Raw genomic sequence first — 9848 nt, forward strand, 5'->3', positions numbered from 1 at the left:
TGATGTCTGCTGCGGTCAGTGCACAAACGCTCACCGTGAGCACCGGGGCCAGAGCGGACAAAAGCACATAATGATGCTTCACGCACCTGCACCTGTGTCTCCTAACGGTCCTCACATTTGGCAGGAGAAGGCGGTGACTGAATAGGACGCTGCTCCCTCCCGCCCTGCTCAGCACGGTGTGGAGCCGGCAGGGACACCCGCATGAATGTCCGTGTGTCGGGGGTGCGCACCCAGGGAGCGCGCGAGTGGGCAGACGGGAGCGCGCCGGAAGTCTATCTTCGGGCAGTCCCGGGAGCAGAGGCCTCAGTCAAACCAGCCTCCCCAGCCCAGGGCCCCTCTGGCCGCCTCCCAGCAGCATCCAGGTGTTCTGGAGTCACTCCTGGCTGCGCCCCCCGCCAGGGCCTTTCCCCTGAAGGTCTGGCGCCAGAGGAAAGAGAAGCCCCCGCCCTGTGCTCAGGAGCAGGCCTCCCTAACAAACCCCTTACTCATGGTCCTTGGCTCTGTCCAGAGCCTTGGCGGCGTCTCCCCCCCGCCCCCCCGCCGACTCTCCCCCACAGACCCTGACCTGAGAAGTGAGGGGCTGGCCTTTGTGCCCGAATGCCCTGGCAGGAAGAGTACGACTTCGCTCTGGGGGCGGCAGGCAGTGCCAGTGGGCGCAAGCCTTATCTCCCCCAACAGGTCCTTGGAACTCTCGAAAAAGTAAAGGGTCCCCACAAGCACGCCCGCCCAGGCATGCTAGGCAGGCCCACCTGCCCCCACCCTCGCCGGCCAGGCAGCTTGGACCACGGCAAAGAGAGCCGCACACCACTCTGTTCTGTAGGGCCCGGAACGCGCACACTCGGGAATGCTGAGCCTGCCTCGTCGGCTGGGCCCGTCGTTGCAAAGGGCTTCAGTGTTCCACGTTGTTTTCTGCTTCGTAAGGGCAGAATCCCCTGTGAATAAGCACTCTAACACGAGAACGCTGTACTCCTCGGGAGATGTATTTTCCTGGAGAACAAAATACTGCTAACACAGGCCCTTCTGTTTGGCCTGAAGTGCCTTTTATACGTTGGGTTTTTAAAAGGATTGGCTCTGGGTTGCTGACAACTTAGTGGTGATCCTGAGCAGCAAGGACACTGGCAGAGGATTTTAAAGCTGTTCTATGGGGTATAATGAACCAAATTCCCTCCCCCCATATCTGAGAAAGAACTTAAGAATCATCACCAGTGAGGAAGGCATGATCTTTTGCATAAGAACATATTGTCACTTCCTTGGGGTGAATATCCAAGCCTGGTTGTGCGGTGGACTCAGTCTCCCCGGTTCCACTCCCCGCTCCCCATACTTTTCAGAAGATGAGTCCAAGACAATACTTGGTTTATAGGCGGGGAATAGTATTTACTATTAAATAAATGAATGTCCGCTCTAAGTTTGCTGTAGCTATCTGCTCCCAGATTAAGGTAATTCTCTTCTTTTCCTAACTTGCTAAGTATTTTCTTTTCTTTTTCAAAATCAAGAATGGATATCAGATTTCATCAGAATTTTTCTTCTGCATCTATTGAGCTGTCCATAGGATTTTCTTTAATCCATTAGTGTGATGAATTATATTCTTTGGTTTTACAATGTTAAATCAATATGGCATTCCTAGAATAAACCCAACTTGATTATGATATATTACCCTTTTTATATTGCCAGGAAAAACTGTGAAAGACCCTGAAATGAATCAAAAGGATTACTTGATGTTCTCAAAGGTAAACTGGAAATTTTCTAATTTTAGGTTTTCTGATTTTATGGGAACTATACTTTTTGTAGTCTTTGAGCTATTTTACAACTCTGTAAATTGTACATAACTAACAGCAATGCAAATGATTCTTACTTGTATACATGCAAATTAATTCTGCCCAGTGGAGGTACAACTGGTCCTTCTTCCTACCCCCTATGGTAAAAGTCAGTTTATTATCTATTTGTAAATTTCAGTGTTGATGTGTGGTTCTTTGGAATTTTCCTATGAAACAGCTATGGGTTCCCTCATTAATTGATGAGTTAAATAAAATCTTTGACTTGTGTATGTTTAATATTATGAGAGGGGCGCCTGGGTGGCTCAGTCAGTTAAACATCTGCCTTCGGCTCAGGTCATGATCCCAGGGCCCTGTTGGCTCCCTGCTCTGCGGGGAGCCTGCTTCTCTCTCTCCCTCTGCCACTTCCCCTGCTTGTGCTTTCATCTCTCAATCTCTGTCAAATAAATACATAAAGTCTTTAAAAAAATATTATGAGAGTAATAATTACACCTTCTTTGAAAATTATCTTCTAACATTTTATTTCTGGATTCAATTTGCTGCTGCTTTAAGCTACATGCATACATACTCGTTAAGTGAAATTGACCTGTCATGTTCTCACAGTTTCCTTTTGGGGTTTTGGTATGGATGTTATGCCAACCTAATTTCTTTTTCTCTCATATAATTGTATAAGATTGAAATCATTTCTATTTCATTATTTTGGAGAACTTGCCAGTCAAGCCACCTAGGCTTGAACTTTTTATTGTAGAATGTTTTTAATTATGAATTTGTTTCCTTGAAATTTTAGACCTATTGCAAGTTTTCCATTTTGATTGTGTTAGTTTTAATACTCTTCCAGGAATCTGTCCATTTCAAATTTATTGGCATAAACTTATTCATAATATTCTTATTTTCTTTTTTTCAGTTTTTTAAAGTAAGGTATATAACTGACATAAAATAGTATATTAGTTTCAGATATACAGTATCATGATTCAGTATTTGTATATACTGCAGAATGATCATCACAGTAAGTCCAGTTAATGTCCATCACCACACATAGTTACAAAATTATTTTTCTTGTGATTAGGACTTTTAAGGTCTACTCTCTTAGCAATTTTCAAATATGTAACACGGTATTATTAACTCCAATCACTATGCTGTACATCACATCCCCCAGACTTTATAATGGAAAGATTGTACCTTTTGACCCCCTTTACCTATTTAGCCCACCCCCAACTCTCCCTCTAACAGCCACCAATCTGTTTTCTAGATCTATGAGTTTGTGAAAGGCCCTGAAATGAATCAAAAGGATTACTTGATGTTCTCAAAGGTAAACTGGAAATTTTCTAATTTTAGGTTTTCTGATTTTATGGGAACTATACTTTTTGTAGTCTTTGAGCTATTTTACAACTCTGTAAATTGTACATAACTAACAGCAATGCAAATGATTCTTACTTGTATACATGCAAGTTAATTCTGCCCAGTGGAGGTACAACTGGTCCTTCTTCCTACCCCCTATGGTAAGTGACAATCCTCACAATTCTGGAGGCTGAAGGTCCAAGAACAAGGTGCTGGTAGGGTCGATTTCTTCTGAGGCCTCTGGCTTTGGCTAGTAGAGGGCTGTTTTCTTTCTATAGTTTAAATGATTTTTGTCACTTGGCCTATTAATTACTAAGAGAGATGGGTTAAAATCTCCATCTATTATTTGTACTTGTCTGTCTCTTTAGAATTTCAATTTTTAGAGAAAGGAGTTAAGATGGCAGAGGAGTAGGGGGACCCTGAGCTTGTCTCATCCCTCAAACACAGCTAAATAGTTATCAAATCATTCTGAACCCCCAAGAAATCAATCAGAGGTCTGAGAGAACAAAAACTGCAAGTCTACAAGTAGAATTTTCAATTTATATATATGCTTTGTTTTGTATATATGCCTTATATATTTTAAGGTCCTGCTCTTAGGTGTATGCAAATTTAGAATGGTCATATACTCCCAGTGAACCTCTTGATTAATGCCTTTCGCCTGAATTCCATGCTGTCTAAAAGTAATATACTACACCAACTTTCTTTTGGCTGGTGTTTGCATCATTTTTTACACCCTTTTTTTTTTTTCTTTAAAGATTTTATTTATTTATTTATTTATTTGACAGAGAGAGATCTAGCGAGAGAGGGAACACAAGCAGGGGGGAGTGGGAGAGGGAGAAGTGGGCTTCCTGCTGAGCAGGGAGCCCGATGCGGGGCTCGATCCCAGGACTCAGACCATGACCTGAGCTGAAGGCGGACGCTTAACGACTGAGCCACCCAGGCTCCCCTACACCCTTTTGTTTCCAACCTTTTCATATCCTTGTGTTTTAGATTTGTCTCTTGATGTTTTTCATCATTTACCTTAAGCATTTGATCCACTTACCACTTATTGTAATAACTGGTATCTTTGGGCTTCAAGCTATTCTCTTAGATGCTTTTTATTTGCACCACCCTCTGTGTTTCTTTCCTTTTCTTTCTTTCTTTCTTTCTTTCTTCTTCTTTCTTTCTTTCTTTCTTTTCTCTTTCTTCTTTCTTCTTTCTTTCTTTCTTTTTTTCTGTCTTGCCCATTGTTACTTTTTCTTAGTTTGGAGATTATATACTCTTTTCCTATTCTTTTAGTAGCTATAATAGAAATTATAAAAAGCATTTTAAAGTTATCAAAATCTAACATTGAGTGGTAAATTCACCCTTCTCTTGAATAATGTAAAGACCTTAGAACATTTTAAATTTATCTACATCACTCCTGAACAATATACTAGTGTTATAATGTATTTAAATTCAGTATGTGTATTTTAAACTCAACAACATATTTAACCCATTCTCTGCTCTTAATTCCATCATTAATCTGAGATCATTTTCTTTTCTTTTTTTTTTTTTAAGATTTTATTTATTTGTTTGAGAGAGAGAGAATGAGAGAGAGCAAGCACATGAGAGGGGGGAGGGTCAGAGGGAGAAGCAGACTCCCTGACGAGCAGGGAGCCCGATGTGGGACTTGATCCAGGGACTCCAGGATCATGACCTGAGCCGAAGGCAGTCGCTTAACCAACTGAGCCACCCAGGCGCCCCTGAGATCATTTTCTACCATTTTCATTTTAGAATTTCCTTTAGGGTATTCTGCTTGAGGCAAACTCTCTAGTTTGTTGTGTCTGAAAATGTCTTTCTATCACTTTCACTCCTGCAAGATTTAGAAACTGAAATCTGGGCACTAGTGATGTTCACTTTTACTGGTTGGTCACTTTTTCTAGGGCATTTAAGTTGACAGAGCATCTATCTATCATATCTATCTATCTATCTATCTATCTATCTATCTATCTATCTACATACCAATCCCCTACCAACGAATCATCTATCTATCCATCATCTAAACAGTTTCTTAGTTCATATTGTCATTTCTAAGTGAGAACTATACGGTTTTTACTAAACTTCTGTATTACACCTGTATCTTTTTTCTTCCACGTTGAGAGTCCTCATTCACAGGATGCAAAGGATGATTGAATCCAAATATTCCATAATTACTCATTTGCTTTCCCCAACATTACGATAGTGTCAAAATAACAATTCAATACTACTCTACCAGTTATTACCAAAAACACTTAAACATGTTTTGCCTATATTATACCCATGTTATACTATTCTCTCCCATTTTTAAAAGATTATATCTACTTTGTTAGGTAATATAGATATTTGTATACTATAATTTCTCCCTTTTATTTTAAAACACATATATCCATACATTTATTAGCATTAAACATATATAATTCATATTATATATATAATTAGAATACATATATATAATGTCATTATGTAAATGACTCTAAGTATTTTGGTTATTTAAAGTGTGTTTTTTTTAGTAGGTTCTCCAGAAAGGGAACTTGGGAACAATTTTTTCTCCCATGTTGACATTAATTTACACCCTTTATACATCAAAGTTTTACCAGATATAAAATCCTTGGCTCATATTTTTTCCTTGAAAATCTTAAATATATTACTCTATTTTTCCTGTCATAAAATGTTACTGTCAAAAAGACTGATAGTAACCTAATTTCATTTTCCTCATATTCTTTTTGCATAGATGCCCAAAGGATTTTTTTCTTTTTCTTCAAACTTCACTAATTTTACTAAAACATTCCTTGGCATTGGTCAAGCTCATTTGATAGTCTCAGGTATGTACTGTAGTATTCCAATATGTAATTTTAAATATTTTTTTTATTTCAGGAATATTTTCTTAAATTATATTGTATTTCCTCTGTACCCTTTCTTTGGTTTTCTTCTTTAAACTTCTATTATTGGGGTGCCTGGGTGGCTCAGTCGTTAAGCATCTGCCTTCGGCTGAGGTCATGATCCCAGGGTCCTGGGATCGAGCCTCATATCGGGCTCCCTGCTCTGCGGGAAACCTGCTTCTCCCTCTCCCGCTCCCCCTGCTTGTGTTCCCTCTCTCGCTGTCTCTCTCTCTCTGTCAAATAAATAAATAAAATATTTTAAACAATAAAAGTCATATTATCTGCATGGTAGTCTTCTTTGCCTATCATTGATATTTGTCATGCTCTCAAGCTGTTTCCTTCATTTTATTTTGAAAATGGTTCTCCTCTGAAACCTATTTCTTATCAAGGCATCAGTTATTGTATTTATTTACTTGTGTTCTTTCTAATTTAGTCTTCATTTTTAAAACTTTTGTCTCTAATCCTCAGTTTGTCAAACAACTTTGAATTCTTCTCATACTGATTTTTGTAGTTTGTGTATCTTATGTGATTTTCCTAATGTCTTTAAGCTAATTTTGAAATACTAGGTTATAGTTCTGATCTGTTTTTTGATCACGTCTTTCTGGTGTACCTTCATTGTCTGTAGGGATGCTATTGAGTTTCCCAGCATTTTTTCCCCCTTGTAGTAACTTGTATGTGATTTAATCATACTTTTCGGTTACTCATTTTTATGTGAATTTAATTTTCCTGAACTTTTAAGGGGTTTGCTCAGATAGCTCCAGTAACTTGACTGAGCTCACCGTCTGAAGTTTTGCCTCTGCTCCCCTTGTTCACTTTTATGTGGGCCTTCTCTTTTCTTCACCGCTATTATCCCTGTTTTGCTCAATTTTGATTCTACAGTTTCTCCTCAGTGTGGGACTTGGTTCCAGAAAGGAATCTCAGCTCATCAGCTTTTAGAGTGGATAAAAGCTAGATTGTTTTAACCCCTCTAGGCTTCACCAAGTGCTCCTTGCACTTACTCACTTTTTAAGTGGGACAATCTTCTAGCTTTAGCTGTTGTCCTCAAGTTAGCCCACCACATTTTCCAGTAAATATGTGATGGGTAGGGCGCCTGGGTGGCTCAGTTGGTTAAGTGACTGCCTTCGGCTCAGGTCATGATCCTGGAGTCCCGGGATCGAGTCCCACATCGGGCTCCCTGCTCGGCAGGGAGTCTGCTTCTCCCTCTGACCCTCCTCCCTCTCATGCTCTCTGTCTCTCATTCTCTCTCTCTCAAATAAATAAATAAAATCTTAAAAAAAAAATATGTGATGGGTATTTTGGCTGTTTTGGGATCCATCTGTTTGTAAATAAAATGGGTCCTTCACCAGAGAGTTTGAGAAGTGCTGATGAAAGAATCAGAGGAGGGACAGATGAGTATTAGGAGGCTTCATGGGCTTCGTGAAAGAGGTGGATTTTAGGCTGGGCCATGAAGGGCAGTCAAGGTAGGAATGAATGTTGACATTCTCCAGGACCCTGCCATTGGCCTCCGTCTCACTTTCTTTGGGGGAGCTCATCCACTCCCATACTTTCAAGCACTGACTTCAAGGAAGACATTCCTCCAGATCTAGGTCTTCAGCCCAGGCTTGTAGAGCCACTTGGAGGTCCCATAAGCATAACAAATTCAGCACGGTACAAACTAAGCACATGACTCTCTCCAAAAACTTTGTCACTGCATCCCACATGTTATGTTTTTATTTTATTTCAAAATATTTTCTAATTTCTCTTGTGATTTTTTCCCTTTGACCATAAGTTATTTAGAAGTATACTGTTTTATTCCCAAATATTTTGGGATTTTTGAAACATCTTTATGTTATTGATTTCTAGTTAATTCCATAAACATACTTGTATAGTTCCTTTCCTATGAATTATATTAAGGCTTATGATCACCAAAATATGATCACTCTTGGTGAATGTCCCACATGCACTTGAAAAAATGTGTATCCTGCTGTACTTTGGTGCAGTGCTCTAGAAATGTCAATTAGGTCAAAATGGTTTGTAGTGTTATTCAAATCTTTTATATTCTTACTGATTTGTCTGTCTACTTATTCTATCAATTACTAAGACAGGAATGGTGAAATCTCCAAAGACAATTGTGGACTTGTCTACCTTTCTAGTTTTATCAGTTCTGTCAGTTTTTGCGTCATAAATTTTGAAGCTCTGGATTTGAAATGCTACATTTAGCATACAATAAATTCATAAATATATATGAGTCTGTTGAGTCTCCTTCTTGCCTATTTCATTCCATTGATCCATTTGTATATCCCTGAGCCAGAATCACGTTGTTTGAATTAACTGTGACTTTAGGTAATACTTTGATTATTGCTAAGGCAAACAGTCTCTCTTCCCCACAATTATCTTTACTTTTTTAAAAATTTTTTATTTAAATTCAATTTAGTTAACCTCTTCTTTTTCAAAAATATCTTGGTTCTTTTCATGTATTTATTGTTCATTTAGAATGCGAGCATCAATGGGTCAAGTTCTTGGTGAGTTAAATCTTAAGTATTTTATACATTTCACATCTCCCTGTTGCTCAGAGGCATTTTTCCTATTGAAGATATAGAACAGAGGGTGGCAGACTTTTCCTTTAAAGGGCCAGATGGTAAATATTCTTAGGCTCTATGGGCCCTATGATCTCTGCCCCTGCTAACCTGGCTCTTGTCACCATAGCACAAAAGCTGCCATAGGCAATACATAAACAAATGGGCATAAAACTTCATTTACAGAAGCAAGCAACACATCAGATTTGGCCTGTGAGCCATAATCTGATGACCCCTGATATAGAAAAAAATTAATTTTTACAGTTATCTTGTCTCCAGACTTCATGATGGTTTTTCTAATACTATATTTTAGTTGCGTCTATGATTTCTATGTGGGCAAACATACAAACAAAAGATCGTTTTGTTGTTACTTTCCAATATATTTATACCAGTTATTCCCTTCTGTAGTCTTCCTGCATTGACGAGGTAACTCCAGAGCAATGCTGTGGTGCTAACAGGAGTTACTGTTTTGCTGATGGGAAGGCTCTATTTTTTCACTTCCCAATATGATGATGCTATTAGTTTATAAAAAATGTTCTTTATCATGTTCAAGTTTCAGATATGGTAGTTACATTAGGTATGTTTTAAGATCCCTTGTAATTCAAATTGTTTCATGACGAGGTCGTTACTTCCTGCTTTTTGATTATAGCTGTAGACAAAGGGGGTACTCCACTGAGCAGTACATCACCCCCACTGAGTGCCACTGACCTGTTTCTACTTAATGAATACTTTCCAGATCTTCTGGTTCAATTACTTAATCCTCAAGACAACATATAAGAAAAGTAATTCTTCCCAGGGATTAAGAAAAAGTAAGTAGGAAATGAAACTGTTTTGTTTTAGAGTTACCTCAGGCGTTTTTATTTAAGACTTTTCAATAAGAATAAATCACTGAAATGACCTTTGAGTAGTAAATGTAAAGTTAATTGAAAATTCAATGATGTTCTAGATAGATTAGGGGTGAAAAGCTCAAGGAAAAATAAATTACCAAGACTTATATGAGAATAAAACCTACAATGTTTATTTCTGAAAAGCTTTGGTCCAACATGTAAGTCCATCAAGCACAATGCAACTTTAAAAATATGTATTAAGGAAAGTTAATAAATGCATATATGCTTTTATCTAAATAGTTTAAACTTTCCTCTAAATAAGCATTCATATACTTACAAAGGTGTCAGTGGGAGTTTCATATTCATATTCTAGGCTAAGATTGATTTATTGTTGGTAGGAAACTTAGTATTTCAATTAGTCAAAAGCTTTCAATTTGGAATTCACTTTCCAAAAATGAAATAAAACAAGTGCAATCA

Source organism: Neomonachus schauinslandi, chromosome 6, assembly GCF_002201575.2.
Source record: "Neomonachus schauinslandi chromosome 6, ASM220157v2, whole genome shotgun sequence".
NCBI classification, from domain to species: Eukaryota; Metazoa; Chordata; class Mammalia; order Carnivora; family Phocidae; genus Neomonachus; species Neomonachus schauinslandi.